Raw genomic sequence first — 22,430 nt, forward strand, 5'->3', positions numbered from 1 at the left:
TAAATAAAAAAAAAAAGTAAAGTAACCTTTTTGAAGCCACGGCACATTGAAAAAAAAAAAAATCAAGAGACTCACCACCGAAGGAATCTCGGGCAAAGCACAATTGTGCTCAGTTGAAAGTTCTGAAGAAAATCCCTTTTAATTTCTGAAAAATTGTAGTGACTGATACTCTGCTATTTTGGCATGTTATTGGCAGAAACATATTGCAAAAAATGTATTTGTTTAAAAATTTCTCCAGAAAAAAAAAAGATTTATTTATTCATTTATTTTACATTACTGCTTTGATTTTATCACAATCTCGGCCGCATGATTTTGTTCTAGTTTGGGGAATTACCAGAAAAACCTTGAACATTCTTTGCCTCAGCTTCATGACAACAATGATTCTTTATCATTTCACATTTTGGAGCACATTTATTTGGTTCTACATTTAGTTTTTACCCAAATTGTAAACCGCGAAGTTTGCTCTGCGGTTTAAAATTTGTGCCAATAAAGTTTTGAAGTGAGACGTCACGTCACGGACCAACAAGGATCACTCCATCATTCTGCCGTGCAGGTGTGTGGTCACATTAGAAGAGCATCAGGTTCAGAAACAACTGGAAGTTGTGCATTTGACTAGCTTCTTTGCTGCGAGCACGTGCGCTAACAAACTGACAGTCTAGTGTTCCACGGCACACCAGACTAAAAACACTGATATAAACACCCAGAAAAAAAAATTCTCAGTAAGAATCGAGACTCCTATCAGTAAAACAAAGTGACTGTGATCTGAATACTGAAATATTTTCAGACTGCTGCGGTGATTTATGAAACAATTATAATATTGACCTCCCAAAACTTTCCTGCCACCAGCACAGACAGATAAATTAATACCATTAGCGGTGTTTTGTCGAGAGAAGCCGAGCTTCACGGCCATCACCATCTGTTTCGTGACTAAATTAAAAAATGAGAATTAACTAAGACACTTCATTTTCAGCTCTGGTGTCACATGAGCACCTCCTGTGCCAGAGTGTTGTTTACTGACTAGGTTCAGTGTGCAGGGGGGAAAACAGCTGCTACAGATCACTACACAACCTTAATTATGTTATCAGTCAACTGTGGGTGTAAATATCTCCAAAAATATATTGTCCCTGTGTGACTCACACACAGCAGATCGCCAAAAAAAACCCTAACAAATTCTGTCAACAGTGTTCCGCAGCCATCAATCATCATGTATTTCTGAGATCAGCCTGATGTGTGTGATCAATATGTCTGAGCAGGCACAATGTGGCTCTTATTTACTATCCCAGCGGCTCTCTCTCAGGCAAAAAGGGGAGTGAACCACAAGAAGAAATTCAACCCTCACTGGAAGGAATCGCTGGATGGATGAAGGCAGAAGAACAGAGACGGATAGACAGACTGTGGCAAAAAGAAAATGGGAGATATGGGGAGAAAAGACAAGTCAATCATTGAACAAAGTAGGATTCTCAAGGACTGCTGCAGGCTGACCGTCTCACACGTCCAGAATTTATCACAACCCCCCCTCTCTCTCTCTCTCTCTCTCACCGACGAAGCCAACATACTTCAGCATGAGGAGCAGGAGTGTCAGAGTCGGTGTCGTTTATCCACGGTGAATACATAAAATATGGAGGACGGCTCTGTCAGGCAGCCTGGAGCCACGGAGCCCCAATCGGAGTGATAAATAAACGTCTCGTGCCACACCAAGTTCAGGTTTGTTTTTAAAAGGAATTCCAGCCAACATGGTTGTTTTGTCTCTGAAGACCTGCCGGGATTCACGCCGCAATAATAACTCATAGAAATAACTTTCAATATTTTCACCTCCGCCGTGGAACAGCAAATAAATGAGAGTATCAGGTGTCACAACATGCTGGCCGTTCATACTGCAGGTCAAGAGTTCAACACACATTTTCATTAAAAACGTAGTCGATTGTGGTTTATTTCTCAAGGTGCACTCACCACATCAACTTAGCTTTAACTCTGGCATTTGGTTTCTGCGAGACACCGCTGCGCCTGTCACGTTAAAAACATGCTTGTATTTGCGGTTGCCAAGAGCGTGTGTTCATTGATCTGTAGCAAGTATTTTAGTGCGATTACCCCTGTTACAGTGACAGAGTAATTACCGTGTGTGTGACCCTTAACCATCTCCAGCTACCCCGCCTAATTGTGGCTGTCGCTACCATTCCCACTTAGCTACAGATAAGAAAGTGCTGTATGCCAGAGCAGCCTCCTCTCAGAGGAACCTCCAGAGACGAATAGGTTCCACCAGCGGTGTTTTGTACTTCCCACTCCACAGTGTTCGAGGGCTGTCTGACTCTCAATGTACGATCCTGATACTCGCAGTATTGTGAAGCATAATTCAATAATTCTGTTGGATTCCATGCTAAAAATACCAAGCTATAACTGGTGGAGGTGTCGGAAGTATTGACACTTTCAAAGAGTGTGTTGATCTTATTTTGATTTGATGTATCTGAGAAATAAATAACCGTTTTTAATAGTGTCAAAATGATCGCAAAAACATTGCAAGTGAAGAAAAAGGATCATAGGAATGCGAGAAATGTATGTTTCAAACGCTTCTTTTAACGTCGACTTGGCTGCGGGCAATTTAACATCAATGACGGATTACATTCTTTAATTCTTTTTAATTCAGCACAAGAGCCAACCTCCCCTTGTTTTAAGCCTGACTTCAACTTCCAGCCGAACGGCTTGTGCTCACTGCGCTGATCTTTATTCTGAAAGATTTAGCTGGCGGCCCGCTTGACTTGGTAATAAAGATGCTAGCAAAACATAAACATTTGAAATCGGTTGAGTGATCGGGTTCGAGTGCTTACTGCGAATTTTATCTGTTGTCTTGCAGAGTTGAAATTGATTTACTCTTCCCTTCCACGCTCCCGTGAGGAGGAGGAGGCGCTGCGTAAGACAGCTTTTTGTTACTGCTGAGAGAAAGAAAAGTCTATTGTGGAAACATTTTTTTCTCTCTAGGAAATCATTTGCTACAATGCAAATTGCATTCTCAGGCAGTAAAATTACACGCTCATTTTTACTTTCCAGCCACACATTTTGGCAGGATAAACCCTTTCAGTGGGGCCAGGTTGCATGCGTGGGAGCACGTTTGCTTAAAGTGATGTATGACCGCACTCTTGACCCGTTATTAGCTCATCTGAAGCCTAGTGCAACAAAAATCCTCCACTAAATCTTGAGATCGTAGTGAACAGACTTACATAAATCCAGGATTGAGCTAAAAATACAGCACTCAGCACTCCTAACTCTATATATAGGTCCTGGTGAATTATTCAATTCAACTGAATAGGTCAAAAGAGAACGAAAACACACGCAACAACACAGGCACTCTGGCTGCTGAGATTTGGGGTTCGACGCTATAAAGTTGCTGGAGCAAAGTTTGCAGGTGTAGTTTTAATGGGCAGTAAAATGCAGAGAGGTAAAACAGAGCCAGGGATAATCTGGCTTTAACACGCACGTAAAACATTCGGCTTTCATTTGTCTGTTCGGTTTACTTGAGTTTGAACTACGTCCAGTGGGCTGATGATGCCGACGGTGAAAATATGCTTTAGAAAGCTCCGCAAGAATGCACCATGGGAAGAGGCAGAGGGTGAGCTCACCAAAACTACATGAAGTGAAAGCATCAGCTCAGTGAACTACTCTTCTTTGGTATTCTAGCATTTGTCTTTATCTAAAGGGAGTCACACACATTATAATAATCAGCTTGTTTTGATCCTATAAAAGAATCCTGCTGTCTGCAGCGTGAGAAGAAAGAATTTGTGTCTGTATCGACTCCGTTTTGACATTGAATTCATGATGAATGTATGAATGAAGACGCCACCTTTCATTTTTGAGTGTGTGGTGTCCTGCATTGAGCTTATTGCAGTGCAGCAGACATACTCCAGTAACAGACATAACGGTCAACACAATATTTTGAAAGTCCTGTGTGGCCCTCATAAGGCTCACAAAGATCCTCATAGACTCACAAAAACACACTAGCTTTTCTCTCTGTGTTCAATAGTAGCTAGGTTTACATTGAATTTTTCATTGATGAAACAATGGAACTCTAGCTACTTTTCGTACTGAATTTGTGATGGGGTTTGGTAAACACCCCGGACAGGTCTCCAACACACGCGATCTCACACCTGCAGTTTTGATCAGAGGTGGGCAATTCAATGTCCTAAGGGGCCAGGTTATGTATTGTGACCGTTGAGGGGAGGGTAAGAGAAAATTGAAAATAAAAATGAAGTGATGACATCATGTGTGATTATGATATTACACTTACACAATGTACAAAAATGTTGGTTGAGTTTTATTTAACTTAAACCACATACCATTTAAAGATTCTCGATGTGTCTCACATTTCAAAGTCTACTTTCAATCCCGACGTATTTTAAGAGACATTAAATACTCATAAAATTGCCAACGGAAAAGATGAACAATAAAGAAAAATAATCAAACGAGAAAGTTGTGTTTCACTTGCATCATAATGAACAAAAAAACAATGCACAAGACAAATATGTCAGAGACAATGTCAGTTTTATAGTTTCACTCTGACTCCAGGAGGGCCACATAAATACAGTCAAAGGGCCGCATTTGGCCCACGGGCCGCGCTTTGCCCATGTCTGGTTTAGCGGCACCAATTAGCTTCTGCATGTTTTCGGATGGCGGGTGCAAATTATGCCCGGCTGCTTTTGGGAAAACCACAAAGACACTGGGAGAACAAACAAAAGGCAGGCCCCAAATTTGCAGCCAAATCAGGACCTGTCCTCTCCACAGTCCATCCTCCATGGGGCAGCGTCCTCTGCTTCTGGATGTCTGCTAGCTTCTGTTGATTTCTTTCCAGGAGCTCTTTTCATGTTTGCCAAGCTATGCTTGTTTAACAGCAGCTGGTATTGTCCACAGCTGTGGCGGGCTCCGATGATTGAGCGCCCCTTGTTATTCACCACATTTAAAAGGGTGTGTTTGCATTCAGGAGTGCGTGGAATAGTCAGCTGCTCAACTCACCATCCTGTGCCATAAAAGAAGGACAAAAGAAATTCTTTGTAATATGAAAGTGTGATAGTGAAAACATATTGAAACAACAGGGCTACAGTTGAAATTAACAGACAGACACCTTGCTGTGAAGCAGTAATCCAGCCTTGACAAAGGACGGATAAAGAACAAACCTTTGTGAACACAAAGAGATTAGGACCATCTAAAGAGCCAAAATGGTGAGTCGAATGGGCAATTCCACTGAAAACTTCCATCTGTTTCTCATCACTGCGAGGCAGTGGGTGCCTCTTGCTGCGGTGACTCAACTCACACACAATGACTCATCTCCAGCAGGAAAGGGAAGTGGTGCACAGCTAAAACATGCTTCACTGTACCTAAAATTATCATCTCATTTAAAAAACATAGTAAAAGCCACCCAAAGTAACCAGACTCAGACATTCCGATGTGAGGCCAGGACCCATTCAAACGCCGCGTCGCCATTACAAGCCGGGAAGCTGAGTGCGTCCAACTTTTTCAGCTCATTCAAATCACACACTTGCTTCATGAGATTTTATGATTCAGGAAAGACTGGGGTTGTAAATTCAGTATCAAAAAAGATTACAACAAAGGAAATGATCAACAACACAACAGAGCGTCTCTTCAGCTCGAGAAACTCAGCACTCCTCACTGACCTTGACCTGCCGCTTTGAACCGTTGATCAACTTGATTTATACAATTTAGCTCGACGTAAATATTGATCAGAATCCTTTGATCTCTGAATAACCATCGGCTCAATAAAGACACAAGGTGAAGAAAGAAGGTGTTGCAAAAAAGCGGCTCATTTTGATCTTTCCAACATTGGGATTATCTGCTACCACGGTATAAACTGAGATCATAAAGTAAGAGTGTCCTGCAGCTTTCTCTGTGATCTACCGCATTCAGCTACGTGCTACGTTTGTCACTCTGCACAGAGGACAGTCAGTGAGCAGAGAATAAGATAAGGCGGAAATAAAGCAGAGATTGTCTTTGACCCAAAGACTTCACATGGCTCGCTGCCCTTCCTTTGTAGTTTTTTATAGATAAGTGGAAAGATAAAAACAACCTGTAAATTAGGTCAAGTGCATTTACTGGAAGAGAGTGAAGAAAAAGACTCCCTTTCACAGCAAGACTTTTTGACAGATATAGCGTATAATTGTATGTACCTGCAGATGGCTGCTCCCCGCTCACTTGCTGCTCGCTATTATTAGACAAGCGCCAACAGCAACTTTGAGTTCCCTCTGTCTGGAAACAATGGAGGGGGTCCTGATCGTCTATCTCATACCTCGGGCAACGTTTATCGGGAGCGCAGGGCCAGTCCGATGATAGGAACCTCGGGGACTCGGTGGAAAAACACTTCGCCAGCTAACACATGGTTTGGGTCAGACGAACCAAATCCAGTGAACCTCTATAGCTCATGAGTGCACACATCCAGACCCTCACGCGCGCGTGCACATGCACGCCCGGGCGGACAGACACTTCATCTGAAAGAGGGCAAAACTGTCAAACAGTTTTGGAAAACAACTGTGTGAGTTAGAGCAGAGTCCCCCCTGGTGTGTGTGTGCATGTAGGTGTGTGTGTAAAGTTCAGGCTTTTGCTCTAGAGCGTAAGCAAACAGTCCATAAAGAGGCCCTGCCACTCTCCCATTGCAATGTAAATGAATCTGACTCTGTTATGGGGTTAAAGAACTCTCTAGGGGCCTGGCGACGACCACTGCTGGGGTCACTCACATGCACACGCTTGCACACACAGATGCAAAGAGACCCATGCAAATGCCCAGGCCCCAATACACATGCACACACATACACACAAGAGTGATGCAAGAGGCCCAGATAAAGAGCTCACAGAGCTTGTCAGAGTGTCAGTCCCCATTAGGCCGAAGGCTGTTGTGTGTGTGTGTGTGTGTGTGTGTGTGCAGGCAGGCGTGCCACTTTCACGTTTCATTCAGCACACACTCTTTTTCTCACACATCCTCCCCGAGCTGCCCCGCCTGGCTGACATGCTGTTTCAAACAGGACACACAAAAGATGACGGAACCCGCCTGAAAAGACAAACATCTCCTACATTTCCTACATCGCACACGGCAGGAGAAAAGAGGAAACAAAACACACTCTAAATGATTTTAGACGAGCAGAGAGACGCGGACGATTTAGAGGATTCCTTGATACATGATTAACCCCGCCAGCGAACAAGCAAAGGGGAATTGTACAGTGGTGATGCGTTTAATGTTTATAGGTTCCGACATCAGAGCGTCGAATGTGTTAGTCAGGAAGAGTAAACTGGGATCGCATGCATTATTGTGCAGTAATTGCTCAGAGGCCAGAGAGAAAAGCACATCACGAGAATGGTGGCGGAGAAGAAGAGACTATATAACCCCAGTGACCCCGGTGTGGTACAAGACAAAGCTCTTACAGACATGACAAAATATACAAGTGCAGATTTCACACTGAAACGTTGCGTTAAACTTTCATCATTTCCTTTACAAAGCACACTGGCGATAATATTCCGGTCGGTTCCAAATGAAACGGAGTACATGTTACTGAAGTTCACGTGGGGACATGAGAGGGTTGTTGTTTTTAAATACACGTCTTCATTCAAAATCTTGACATTGATCTCAAAACCTTTTCATTGCAACAAAACCGGTGTTTCTGAAAACATCAAGTTGACCTAAACCACACCATCTGAGACCATCCATCAATTTGTTTTCTTCAAGGTTGGGTCGCAGGGTCAGTGGTGCAAGCAAAGAGGCCCAGATATCTGATCCTGGGAGAAAATAAGGACAACAAAGAAACCTGAAATTCACAAATGCTTCAGAGTTGGTTTCTCTCAACATGGAGAAAGCGCAGATCTTCTCCTTTGTGACTTCATTACCCTATCTGAGAGCCCAGACAGCCCTGGAGAGCCCCTGCAGGAAGCCGCTGCCTCATTTTGATCTTTGGGAGAGAGCCCAGACACCATGCAGAGAAACCTGACCGCGGTAACTTACTTACCCACTCAGTCACTATCCCAAGCTTTTGACCATGTGTGAGGATCGGAAAGCAGGTAACTGCCATATAGTGGGCTGTGTCTTTTGGCTCAGCTCTTTCTTCTCTGAGACAAACATTGTCATCTCGAGACTGAGGTCGGTACATCACTACGACATGTTCACCAGACCCTGAGATACTTCAAACGTGTCTACTTAAAGCCTCACCTCCTGCCTCAGCAGGACATGCCGCCTGTTTCAAAATGATAGAAATGATGAAGCGCTCCAGATGGCTAAAGACGTCATAGTCGATTTATTAGACGAAAACCATTGAGCAGAACATAAAAGAGCTCCTCGTGAAGACAGTGGAAAACGTACACACCCAAGTTCTCAGGCAGCTGTTGCTTCGACTTGAGTCAGGAAGGTGTGTCATTGTTGACTACAAAGCAGCGGCATGCTCAGACAGCCGTGCCCCATCATCAATGGTAAACAAAGTGGCTGGCTCTATTTGAAGTCATATTTTTATATCCCTATCTTGCCTTCTTGTCTGGCAGTCTTCCACAGAGACTGACGGCTGCTAAAAACAGTCATCTTGACATAAGTAGGCTCTTGACGGTTGGGAAACTCCAGACCGCCACGGAGAATGTGTCCTATACTCACTGAGATTTAGTCATTCTGACACACAAGGTCGTCCACCTCCGCTATCTAATCACAATTGGAGGCGCAGCTCAGACCCCCGGAGGCGGGATTCTGATTCGTAAGCCAGTAGTCACAGCATGACTCGTGAGCGTGGTCGGAGAGCTCGTGACTTGCCTTGCTTTTATTCACGGTTACAGGTATTGGCTTGTCCATCAGTCATGGATGTGCATGTGCATGCAAGTTCAGGTCGGCCGGCATAAACAACAACCTGCAAAACAAAGAGTGACACAGGCGGCTGACACATGTTCACACTTAGCAACATCCACACACGTGGTTCTCAACTGGCACATGACAGCCACTGGGACATTTAGTGGAGGTTTTTTTTTTCTCCTGCACGTCTGTTTTCTTCATTAATTTCTTTATGTGAGGCAGTTTGTCTGTGGAAAAGATCTAGTTTCTGTATTAGTCCAACTCTTGATAGGTTAGCTCACAGCTTTGCAATGAACTTTAGAATGACATTTGATGATGAATAGCCTCATGCCTCATTTAGCTTCGCCTTATCTCAACGCGCCGCTAGATAATTTCCAAATATTTGTTCAGACACCCCCCTCTTGGTTATTCTGATCATTGACAGCAAACCACTGATAAGAGAGTTGGCCCTCATGTTCATGTCCACCATATCAGAGAAAAATCAATGTTTTGTTAATATATGCCACTTTAATAAGTATAAAGTGTTCACCTTTAAAACTGCATGAATTCATGTGGCACTAGTGGCCACGAAAGTTAGGAATACTTGATTCACTTCCCGTAGACTAAGCAGCTCTAACTTAAGGTCTGTGGGCCACATTTGGCAACTATGCTTCTCAGAATGTCCCGGGGTCCTTGCACTTCAGTCGCCATGACTGGTGATGTCACACGCACATATCACTGTTCCCTCTAAGCTCAAAATAAAGTGCTCACTGCGCTGTTCAACCACCACTCCACTAGTGCAGCGGTGGCGAGACCAGTTGTGGAGGCGGGTTATATTTCCAAGATCACAACAGACTGAGCAGCAACAAGATGAACTATTGGACCTGTCTGAGTTGGTTTCTCTTAAAATCACACGTGGTTGGTCAAAATGTGCGTAAGCACTGAGCCAATTGGGAGGAAGGCATTAGACTTGTCTTCAGCGTCCCTCACTCACAAAAGGTGCTTCAAGTTCTTTCATATCCAGCGCCTTTGTTGGTGTAATGTGACTTCAATGACAAGAGTTAGTTTACCTATTGTAAGAGTCTAGATATGTATCCGATTACAGCAGTCACCACAGCCTACGTCGACCAATCGCTCACAGTGGAGAGTTTGTGTGTTTGCTCAGACACATGAAAAATTTGAGGGAACATTGGTATATTGGGGGGGTTCTTTTGTTTGTTTTGTCGATCAATATTTGGCAAAAACAGCACAACCAATGGTTTCAACTTAACGCTAGTTTCTGCAGTATACGTCACTTAATCAGACAAAAAATAAAATACGAATAAAACATATACAAGTTTAACCACGGCACACTACCAAGACTACAACAAGGAACAAAGGCATAATATTTTTTAACGATTGTCTTCTTCACGCGAAATTGGAATCATCATTTTGGATTATAAAAACAAGCGCATAAAGCCGCGAGGTGTTCTAAATGTATGATGACTGGTATTTATTAGGAAAAATAAAGAAACCTGACCACCAACACTCACATTTATGATGTTGTTTATGCATGTATCCGTAGCCAGCATCACCAGAAAACCAGCAAAATCTTATTTCTATTTCTCTAGTAGTCTCTCTATAGTTTCTGCCATTTTGACAATAAATTCTTTTGTGTCACGAATGAATCCCAATCTGTTACAGGCCAAAAAAACAGAAATTGTTTTACATCATGGTTCTAAAATCTGCATAACTACATTTAATTTAAATTCAACAGCATTTTCTGCCCTCTCACTCAGGGTCGATGCTCTGAATGTTGGGGTGCACCTGCTCAGGTGCCGGGTGCCAGTGCTCTGCTCCATCAAACTAACCTGCTGGTCCTTCAATAGGCATATTCTCTGCCATTGTACCACAAACACAAGGCAACAGAAAAGGTTTCCATTCAGCAGGTTGAAACCGGGGCAGAGCAGTTGCCGAGAGAAAGCACCAGCTCAGCAACATTCAGCTTTTAGCAAAATGAGAAGGCTCAGGTCGCTGACCAGGGGCCCGCTTGCAGTGCTGCCAACGAAGGATAGAAAATTGTTTTGAGAGCCCCGGCGGGGAGCCGCTGCCTCATTTTCATATCTCAGCGGTGGGCGATATGACATAATCCCATGAATATCAATCCAGCAAAAATCACTACATTATAAGTCCCTGACAGCAACACACCCGTCGGCTTCGCTACTCAAGATCGCGTATGAGAATCTGCCAGTGTTTCGCTAGTTAGCTATCAGCGGGGAGAAAGTTGGAGCAGAAATAGAGACGAAGAGAAGGAAATGAAGAGACGCTCAGAATGTTCAGCACCATTACGGAGGATAAGGCTCATTGGTATGAATAATCATCTGCTGTATCCATGACTGCAGTAGTAACCTTTGCTAAATGACTGCACTTAGTCCACGACACAGCCTCCCCCACCAGGGAGATGAAATTAACCGCCCGACGCAAATGTGCCCACGTATGTGCAGGTGAGGGTCCTTTCAAAATAAAGCAATCAGGTTGCAATGACTATATTCATCGCTCCAATTTTCACTGCCGTACAGTAAATGTAGAATTATTGGAGCTTAAGAAATCGGGGGAAAGGAGGAGGTTTGGCCGTGATTTCACTTGAGGAATGGGCTGAGAGGAGGGAAAGGCCTTTATTTAACATGCATGATACCACTTGTCTATCGCCGCAGGTAAGACCGAAACACAGCGCCGAGCTGCTTCAGCACTCCATCCACCAGGAAAAAGTGCAGAGAAAGGCTTTTCCTGCTAATGGAAGCCATTAATTATCATACTCTCTTATACGCTGCAGCCGTCGCTATGTTAAAATCTTTCCAGGCATTTTTTTTTCTCTTTCCTCCGCTCTGCACAAACTCTGCCTGTCTGTTAAGGGATCACCTAATGGCCTGTGTACATCGGAGCTGTGGATTTTGCTCGACGTTATCAGCAGATGAATGGACCTGGAGGTCGGAGGTCAAGTCCAGCGCCATTGTTTTGACTCTAAACCTTCTGCGTTGGTTCAACTTCCTCCACTCTAATCCGGACCAGCTGTTTGGGCCTGAACATTTTACCACAAACATACGTGCGTCATGCTCTTTCTCAAGTCTGCTTGATCACGCGGGGCGTCAGAAAAAGAATTAATGGCAAAACAGCAGAGAGATGCATTTAAACAGCTACGAAAGAAAAACGAAAATGAACTGTGTAAATAGATATCTGATGTATAGTAATAGGAATTTTATCACTGCATGAAAAATGTGTTTTCCACTTGCACTCGTGCCTAATACACTCATTCATTCACTCATGATCAACTAAAACTGAATGACTTCACTCCCCTGTTGTTGAGACAACTTCTTTGCTGAAGTTTGAGGCAACCCACAGCATGTTGATCCACACTATAAAATGAATGAACCAAACCCCAAAAATACTACAACAAGGCATCCACATGTGGAATAGCCGAGACAAATCTATTTAACCAACTTCCTATCGTGTCCCATCCATTTTGAATTGGATGCATGCTGTTTTCACCAGGATATAATTTATACTGAATAGAGTCATCACCCTTTTTTCAACGGGGCTTGACAGCCTTTTTTCAAATGACATTCGATACCCTCCAGCCCCCACTGCCGCCATTTAGCTGAAGACACACTTGAAGAGAGGCATGTGTGGGAGGGGGATGAAAAATGAAGGAGTGTTTTAGTGAGGGGTCAGACTCCAGGACAGCACATATCGGTGCCACCACCACACACGACTGGCTCCATGTGTTTGTGTGCGGTTCATATTCCACCTGGTCGATGACAATCAGAGCCAAAGGTTTTCATAGGCCGCTGTCAAGTCATGTTGACACTCGGTGGTTAGCCTACACATTGCGTGGGTCCATTTTCAGAGCACATTCAATTTTAGAGGATTCCTATGACTCCAACTTGGTTTGAGTCCACTGAGACAGATTTGAGGAAGCGACAACTCTACCAGTTAATCCAGTAAATTCTTGCTCTTGATTGCTGTATTCCAAAAGACAAGATTTTGGATTGTAATCTGGTATTATGTGTATTTTTTCATCAACCTTTTGGTTACTATTCAAAGCACTTCGAGCTGTGATAATACGTTTTAGTAGCAATATTTTTCTTTCTTTATCGACACTGTCAACAACATCGATGCAACAGAAAGATTCCTTTCAAGCACAGATGGAGGGTCAGAATCAAGATAAGCAGATACGCATCAGTAAAGTGTGATGCAGGATAGCTGGCTTGTGAGAACCGAGGGAGAGAGTCCTCGTGAACGCCTCCAGGAGCATGTCGGAAAAAAAAATGACAGTTTTCAGTTTATATTTATTGTATAAATCTTTTTTATCCTCAGGCGTTTCCTTGTTACTACACAGCATAATCGTGTTTCCTTGGATTACTCTTCGACTGTGTGGAGCGTATGTATTTTTTAAATAAAAATTGAGTTGGCAGAAGGGGTGGGCGGTCCCTGCAGCATGCCAATGCTTTTTACTACCAGCAGAACTCACCAAAAGTGCAATTCATTATTTTCAGGAGAGCGACTGAGTCAGGCTCAAAAATGTTTCTCCATCAATATCAATATGAGTTGCTGGACCTCCTTCAACATTTAATTTATCAATAGGAAAAGATCATTCTGTCAAAGAATGATGTTATAATTGATGGCAAAACAACAACATTTCTTTGGCACCAATTCACAACAAGAGGGGATCAGTTCAAAATACAAGGAGAATATGAAAAAAAACCACATTTCTTGTCGACCGCTAAACCAAATATCAGGGCCTAATGATAGGAGTTCAAAAAGTCCAGGGAGCAAGTGTGACTGTTTAGTCAGTGAGGAATGTCATGTGAATATCAACATCACAATCCAACTGTTCAGCAGACCCTTGGATAAAACTCATTTCCCTATTGAGCGCAACACAACACTACGTCAACACAGGACTCACGCAGATTCAAGTAAACAAGAAATCAAATGACAACATTGCATCTATATATTGATTCTCTGTGGTGAGAGAAGATTAGCAGAGATTGGTGAAACGCACCTTAAAAGGAACGGTCAATATGCAGCGAGCGTTTGTGAGCAGTAAAGCAAAAAACGACTGCTATCCCTGCTGGTGATCTGAAAGTGGGATTATTTACGGCACAGTTTTTTTTTTTTTTTTTCGGTCGGTATGAGAAATGACCTCCAAACATGTTATCTTGGGAAATAAGGTGAGGAGTAACAGGAGCCTGAACATGTCGGAGCTGGTCGAACCCCCAAGTGTAGAAACTGGAAAGTATTAACTCTGTGATGGGCGGCCGGCTGGAAAACCGTGTGTGAGTGTGTGTTGCATGCTGCGGCTGGGAAGGGGAGATTTCCCTGTTGGTGTGTGTTAATTAGGCTAGGCTAAGTGGAGCTGCCGCAGCTTGTCTGATGCTTGACCTGGAGAGACAGGATTACCTCCTCCAGCTGCCCTCCTTATGACTGCCACCTCCTTTAAAGGCGCAGGTGACCAAAGTTCAATCTCGTTCCAGGCCTGGTAAACTTGTTTGAACCTGAAAATACCTGCTCGACAAGAACTAACACACAGTCCTCTTCGCTGACTTTCATATAAAATCTCCTTGTGATGTGATCGTGCACACGACAAGCTCGCCCGCATACTTCATTTGGCAGAGGTTTTGCAACAAATCCTCTTCATGAAACAACCATCTCCATTTGCTTCGGCCTGGACCAGCACCAACAGCAAATGGGGATTTGATCCGAAGCCTCCAGCATAGCAGGGGAGCACTTTACAACGCTGTCAACTAAGGCTTAAATTGTTGGACGCCAACAAGCAGCAGAAGCACTGAATTTATTGAGTTACAATACTGTGTTTTTGACTGTTTAGTCCAAACATACCTGCACTTTCAAATATCATATTCCAAACTTAAAATAATATATTTCAAATGACATTTTTTTGATCTCCCTTCGCTGCTTCTCTAAATGCACGAGCGATCTGATCCGATTGAGTGATCGTGGTGGGACACTTGGACTCCGTCTGGTGTGGCTGGAGACATCAGATCGTCTGGTATGTGGTCACTACCTCAACATCAAACAAGTTTATGATCCTCATTATCTGAGGACAGTATTAAGGAAAACCACTATCAGCAAAATCAGGCCAGAGATCACGTGGTGCTCTCCAGGAGCCACATACACAGACAATGATGCTACTGCCTTGCTACTGCTAAAACACAGACTCAGTTAGAGACCAGTTTTGATCAAAATCCTGAGACTAGATTGAATAATGACAAGTATGTAGGCAGCCCAGGCCCTCAAAAATGTGGTCATGAGCCTGGTCTGGAGTGAGACCAAACTAGGCCGAACAGTTGTACATACTTTTTCTATGGGATCATTTTTACAGAGCTGCTTAGAGCTTGAAGCCCATGATCATTATGCAGTCGACCCACAGAGGAACTCTGGTCAGAGTTATTGAATTTTAAAGGGCACTTCATGAGAATAGAAAGAATCTCTTTTTTCCATTGGAATTTGTATTTAATATAGCATGGGCTCTCGCTTTTTAATGTCACAAACATTGACAGACATCTAACAGGGTCTAGCATGGAGACTGACTCATGAAACAAACTCAGCAATGTTCTGGACTTGAATCATGAACCCGTCGCTTCTTTTATGTACATTAAAGCGCTCAAAATGGGTTTTCACCCACTTGTCCGTAGTTCCGACACCACAGCCGAACTCCGGTCCTCCAGTAGAGCTCTGTTGGCAAAGCTGCGGAGCTGTGGGCGAAAACAGCCCATTCTGAGGGCTTTACGGTACATAAAACGCCTGTGATTTCATCGGTTTGATGTGGCAAGGCTCAATATTTTGGCAGCATGACAAATATCGCCTGTAAAAATCCATATATTAGCCATCACTAGATGAGCAAAAGAAAGTGAATGGGTGGATGGATAAATTATACTCAGATTATGAAAGAATGAAACAATAATTTCAAAAAATGTTTTGGATGTACTCACTTTCAGCATGTGCACTGTGTGTATATGTTTGAGAAAAGCATAGAAGTGCTGTACAGTGTACTTGCATGAGAATGAAACTCACCTTATAACTATAAGCATTTAAGTATGAATTAGTGTAAACATTAAGCGCCATTATCAGTCACGCAACAGTGAATGTAAATTTGATCACATCCCAAAAACGTGGATGCAAGATGACCCCCGGACGACAGTGCGGACTCCTGTTCTGGATTTGGTAGCTGCTGATGAGCCCATGAGCTGTGAGCCTAATTCCCCACATTAGCCATTTCAAGCCAGCTAAGAGTAAATCACCACATATCATCCCTGCGCAGCAACACCACTAGTAACTGACCACATTTCCAAAAAACTAGAAATGCCTCCACGCATTTGCCAGCGTTTTTTTTTTTTTTTAAGTGTTACCAGAAAAGTTTGTTTGCCATCTCTGAAAAGCAGAAAATGCTATTTGTAGCATTTATGGTGTTTTGCTGACATGAAACATTTGTTAGCCCAAGCCTGTGCAGAAAGTCCATGGATAAAAGGCTTTTCCCTTAAATCCCTGATAGCCTCCGAGCTCCAAGGAAGACTTAGCTGTCGACTGACAACCGGGATAGGAGGTGGGACAGAGTTTTGGAGCCTGAGCTTCGTGGCGGGTGGGGAACGGGGGTAGGCAAATATTTAGGCCACAAGTGACTCCCTCTTTTTTCTGGGTGATGGAGTCGGGGTGACGGCCAGACACTTGTAGATGCACGGCTGCTGGAAATTCCATTTGTTTTGGGGATGTATAGACAGAGCCATCTTTCTTTTGACTATTAAGTATCAGACTGGAGACATTGAGCTCCATGTGGGTGGCTACAGTTGACTTTGAATGGCAGCTCACAGCTGCCCCGGACCTCTGTGTGTGTATGTCAAATGCTGCATCCATCGGAAACGCAGCGGTAATAGCAGCCACCGGAGCTCGAGCTTCTCCGCACAGCTGCTCCCTGGACAGTCCACCTGTTGGCTGCTATGTGTCTGAATGCTTGTCTGTGCGCTTGCTATATCCGAATCCACTCAGAGCGCGTGAACAGTGAAACCTTTGATGCCATTTACAGTCCTACTTTTTATTCTTCTTGATGAGTCACATCGCTCCTTCTCGACAACGTGGACTTCTGAAAGCTCATTAACTGCATGACGGGAGAAATAGCAGGGTCACGGATCATCAGCGAGGTTGACTACTGTACGGAACGTTCATTAACAGAGCTACAGCGACGAATATTTTATGACAAATTATATGAACAATCCCAAACGGAAGGGCTAATTGCGAGAATGAAGTGAGAAGGACCTGAATATTTCACCTCCCTTACCGGGGACCGGCGAATGATAAGGTCAGGGTCTGGAGTTGCGGCTGTGATACGCAGAAACAGAGGAAACACCTGACCTCATTATGGACAGACATGTTTTTCCTTGAATCAAGAGGAGGCCAAAGATGTCAGAGCCAGGTCACATCCAGAAGTCCTCCGTTGAGCTTCTCAACGGCAGCCGACCAGATTAAAACATTTAGATGAGATCTGGGCCGGGATCAATAAATAATGAGTGGAAAATGTCATATGTGTCACTCAATCATCGGCAGCTCACGCAGATATGGCAGCTTATTGCCGGCTTCAAATTACCCACAGCTTTGGCTATGAATAAGATTAGCATTCTCATTTTCCCCAGAAAGCCTAATAAACAGCATTAAATCACATCAGAATGTTGTTTTATAACCTTCCATGGATTCCATTAGTAACTGTGACACTCATCATAGGTGCACAAAGGCGCAGTCGACTCCTTACATTGATGGGAGAAAACAAGTTATGACTGAATCCAATGTCTCACCCATCTAATAATCTACAAAATCTTATGAGGGGGAAGCAGGAGGAGCAATATGGGCAAATAGCACATTTCATTTCATCGCAAATAGGGTTTTATTTCAGTGCGCGCGTGTTTATTAGACGATAAAGTCTGTCACCCTTTTTGCCCTTACTCATTCACTGACTTCCTTCATGAAGGCCGCAGATAAGGCTGAATAGATTCGGAAACATGATGGGTGAAAAAGGGCTTAACACACCGCCAAAAGTCAAAATGACATTTGTAATTAACGGAGGGCGATGTAAACTGAACTGAGGTCACCAAAATATCGTACTGCCTCTCGACCGTCTGTTTTTTTTCTTTTGTCGATGTGTTTTTTCCTTTTTTTTCATTTATTAGCAGAGCTATCATCCAGGCTTCCGCTCAATGAATTGACTTTTCCACTGAAGTGGTTTAGTGACATTTGGGTTCTGGAGTCAGCAGGAAATGAACTCTAAACTTCTGTGGCAAGCCACAGACGAGGGGGGCCTGAGGGGGGCAGTCACACTGGGAAATTTACTCACACTCATACAAGCCGTTGCTTACCAGGCTTTGTAATTGTTTGTGTCTTTGTCAACAACAGACAGATTTGGTTGTGTTAAGTGCAACAAAAACAACAGACAATATCTGAAAAGGCTTTCTTTTGTGCAAAAAAGCAAGTGTTTCGGCGTCACAACACTGAACGTGGACAACATGGAGTTTGAGGGTTTCGGAGAGAAACACTGCTTCTGATGCATCTTGCTTGAAACACCGATTGCAGCGTCCTCCAATACAACAAACCAGTTGGGGCAGATTTGAAACATGGGTGGCCCTCACAGATCCGCCTCAGTTGGGGATTTGGGGAGAAAAGGTCTACTTGCAGATTGTAGAATGTGACGCTTCTGCACAGTCAGGTGACAAATGGTGCCCCAGGCCAGTCAAGTGCCAGAAGCGACCTCTTAATCAATCAGGGGTCACTCCGGAGACTCGAACCAGACAGCAGCCGCCCTGAGAGGCGGCCATCTGACCAAACGCTCAATGCCAAAACACAAAAGCTTTTTCTTTCTAATTCGTGCACGACTGTTGCTGCAACGGTCATCTTCTGATTATTTCTGAAAATGACGCAGCAGACGATAATAAACCACTATCTCTCTCTCTGACACCACGTGGGATGTAAAGAGAGGCTAAAATGGAACTTTAATGATACAAATGTTTTCAGTCCAAATGAGAGTGGCATTACCCATGGTGTCCTCTAATTTCATGGTGGGAAATGGCTGCAGTAAACATCAAGCCCTTCGCTTCTGCGGCCTACAACCTCCCTCGTTGACACTGGGCCATCTGCAGTGGCATCTGAGGCCGTATATTACAGAGCGGCCAGTGCTCAAGTCTCCTACAGGCTGAGTCCTCTCTTTGCACCCTCGGCCCCAGAGCCCACCCTTGTACACTCCAGGGGATAACCTTCACACAGCAGGTTTCCCAAGAGAACACATAAGGCTGAAGGAGTTTCCACCCCGTATGGCTTTTGTTCACCACCCACCCACTCTGGGTGTGTGTCAGTCCCTGGGCACCTATCAGTCGATTTCCCAGCATCACTAGGAGCAGCATCACATTGATTATCTGACCATAGTTGGCAGTACAAAAAAAGATATAAGCTACATTTACAGAAAACAAAAGTTGCTTTAGTTTCAGGACCAATGTTGAGCCTTGTCCACAAAAGACATGCATCCTTCCCTGTCCAACCTTTTTCCCTGTTGGTTTAATAAAAACTGGAGCCGTTTCAAGTGTCCAGACGAAGCCGCTGAAAACAACCAAAAACGATGTCCGCATGCCAGGCCTGCTTGGAGTTGGTATGAATTTCAATTAGATTAAAGTTCTTGTTTGCTTCTGGTTTTAGAAAACAAGCAGTTGCTCCAAATATTCATCTTGCAACTGAATTCTCAACTGTCTCCTCGCAATAATCGTTTTCTGCTCATTATACTGAAAGAGTAGCTGAAGATTTTGTGTTTATCTTTCAAAAGCAGCTCAACAGCTGTTGCCGAATGAGCACTACTGTGTAGTCCACGATTATTGTCGTCACGGTTCACTTGTACAGATGGTGGAACCAGGGACAGAAAACGGCAGTCTGACCCACACCTTCTGTAGATACCACCGACTCCGTCTAGGTGTGAACAAGGCCTTATTTTCATCTTGTATTGAATCATAATTTCACATTCCGCTGTTATGCAGATGACACACAGCCAGCAGTGGCCAGTTGAATGGCTCAAAATGTCCAATATTTCAAAATCAAAATGAGATTGTCGTGTCTTCTGATCCCCTGGTATAAACCTCTGCCATCACACCTTCAATCCAAACCCTCTTGCTCAGGAATAATATAAAAAATAGGACGAAAACCTTCCCATATTCTCATAATTCCAGATTGACTGTGAATTACCCAATCTCAATGAGGACTACTGCAACAGCTCAACTGCTCTCTGGTGTGTGAGGACAATACTTATGTTGAACTCAGCGGCATATCTTTAATTGTTGTTGCCTACAAATATAGGAAAACTACTGACAAGCAACACGGTTCCTCTGTCATACGGATGCAAACCATCTTGTAATGTCTCCGTTCACTGACTGTCTCCATGTTGCCTAGAACTAACACTGTCTCACTGGTCTATGAATGAAGCACGAAAAACAAATACAAATAAAAAACAAATCAACGCTATTTTGCTCCCAGTAAACTTTTGGAGCCCTGATCCAGTCTTCTTTCTGCGTCTGGAAAATCTTCATCTACCTATCGCTGCGTAGTTTGGCTCAGTGCTCTGTCAATAAATTGGGCAGGTTATTACTAGTCGTTTCAAAACGTGAGCGAGCAGTTCCATCTGGGCGGTTCAACTGAGGATGGGTCTGCCTCAGGGGAGAAGGCTTGCAGAGCCACAAAACCCATTTCCTCCTAAATGTGGTGTTTCTGTTGATCATTTAAAAAATATACATAATGGCATGTAAATCATGTTCTACTCTGCTTGTCTTGCTCGGATGTGTCCCATTGACTGTTTTATTTGTTGTGCTCCCGCTGCACATTTGAGCTTCAAGTTTTAAATGATTTGTTTTTTTGTTTTTTTTTTGTAAAAGTGCATTGTGACCCTGAATTTTTAAAGCCCGGCATCAAAAGACGTTTAGTCGCAGCTATAAACAGAATACCATGCATATCAGTTCAAATTCAATTCTTATTCATGAGGCACAAATCAGACGGACAGAGACGCTTCGTCCTGGATGCTTCTTTTGCCAGACCATGAACTCGTTGCGTCTTCTCCGGCTGAACTCCAGTCAAGCTGACATGAGTCATTTGAAGTTCAAGCCCCAAACTACACAGGAAGTGCTGAATAACATTTTTACTCAGCCTTGTTAGTGTCCTGCAGCGCATGTGTATGAATGCTAAAAATATAGCAGAAGACGGACCGACAATAAAGCATTACACAGACCTCTAACAAATGCTGAGCATCAGTCAATACGGTCCACTATATGCACTTAAATGGAAATGCATGTTAAGTAAAAAAAATAAAGCTGCTCACGTGGATGGATCAAAACCTACAACAAGGCCAGTAAATACAGCTTTCTTTGTTGTGTTAAATAGTCATATCATAGAGGCTAATCCATAAACACCTCACTGAGACAAACAAGAAAGTCAAGCCACAGACTTGTCAGTCTACTTTTTCCTTGCCACTAAAATAAAAGACAGGATATTGAGAACTACACAGACTTGGATAAAACCTGCCGAAATCATGGCACTTCCCAATAACATTGCAATTAAAACCTGCAGTTCCCTGGAAAGAGAGACAATCAATAAAACTATCAGTTGCCCAGCATCCAGAGATCCATACATCTATTCACCGATACTGACACTGACTGCACAAATGTTCGACACATTGATTTATTTACCTCCCCCCGCTCACAAATGTCTGCACGGATGAGGATGCTGGGGGAGCAGAATTAGCCCGAGATAAATTCACACCTATAACCGTCACTGAATTTTAGACATGTGGGCTTCGCAAGTTCCTGTGGCAGTCTGACAAAATAACTCCACGCTGCAAGGATGGATGGAATCGTTTAAGTGCGGGAGATAGATGTGAGTTTGGAATGTACACAAATAATTTAATGACAAAGGTGGGAAACTTCAACTCCACTGGGTGAAACTCAAGGAGAGGAATTGGACATGATGGCGGCGCCTGAGTAAAACATCTAGCAGCGCCGAAATACTTGACAAGTGATTCAAAATAAAACGGAAGAGGGTGGGAACAAGTCAGGGGACACGGCGAGACAATGCAAAAAGTGTCAAACTGGGATCAGGCGGCGCAAACCAGAACTTGTGTTTCCTCTACAAGTATTGAGATGCAGATACCACTTTTCTCAGCTCATAATGGAGCCTGTCGGTGGGGAGGGGGGGTTGTGCGAGTGGGTGAGGATGTTGGTGTGGGAGACAATCTCACACATCTGCTAACCTGCATTTCTAATGGGGTGCAAATGGGTCTCCATTGTTGAGCCTCGCAGACCTGGCCGGAATGACCTGACACCTTCAATGACCATCACAGATTCATGTGGATATGGAGGCAGCCAACACGTTGAGTCTCCTTAAGAAAGAACAATAAAGTGGTACACACATTCATCAATTTATTTACTCACATGCTCCAACAACCCATGCACCATGCTAAATTCATTTGTTGAGCTTCTAACTGATATAAATGTGGAGTGGTCAGGAAATAACTGGCACTGCAGGGTTAAAACAGAATCCAGTCGTCATCAGTCATCAGTCGTGGACGGGAAGAGAGCAA

This window comes from Synchiropus splendidus, chromosome 5 (assembly GCF_027744825.2).
Source record: "Synchiropus splendidus isolate RoL2022-P1 chromosome 5, RoL_Sspl_1.0, whole genome shotgun sequence".
NCBI lineage: Eukaryota > Metazoa > Chordata > Actinopteri > Syngnathiformes > Callionymidae > Synchiropus > Synchiropus splendidus.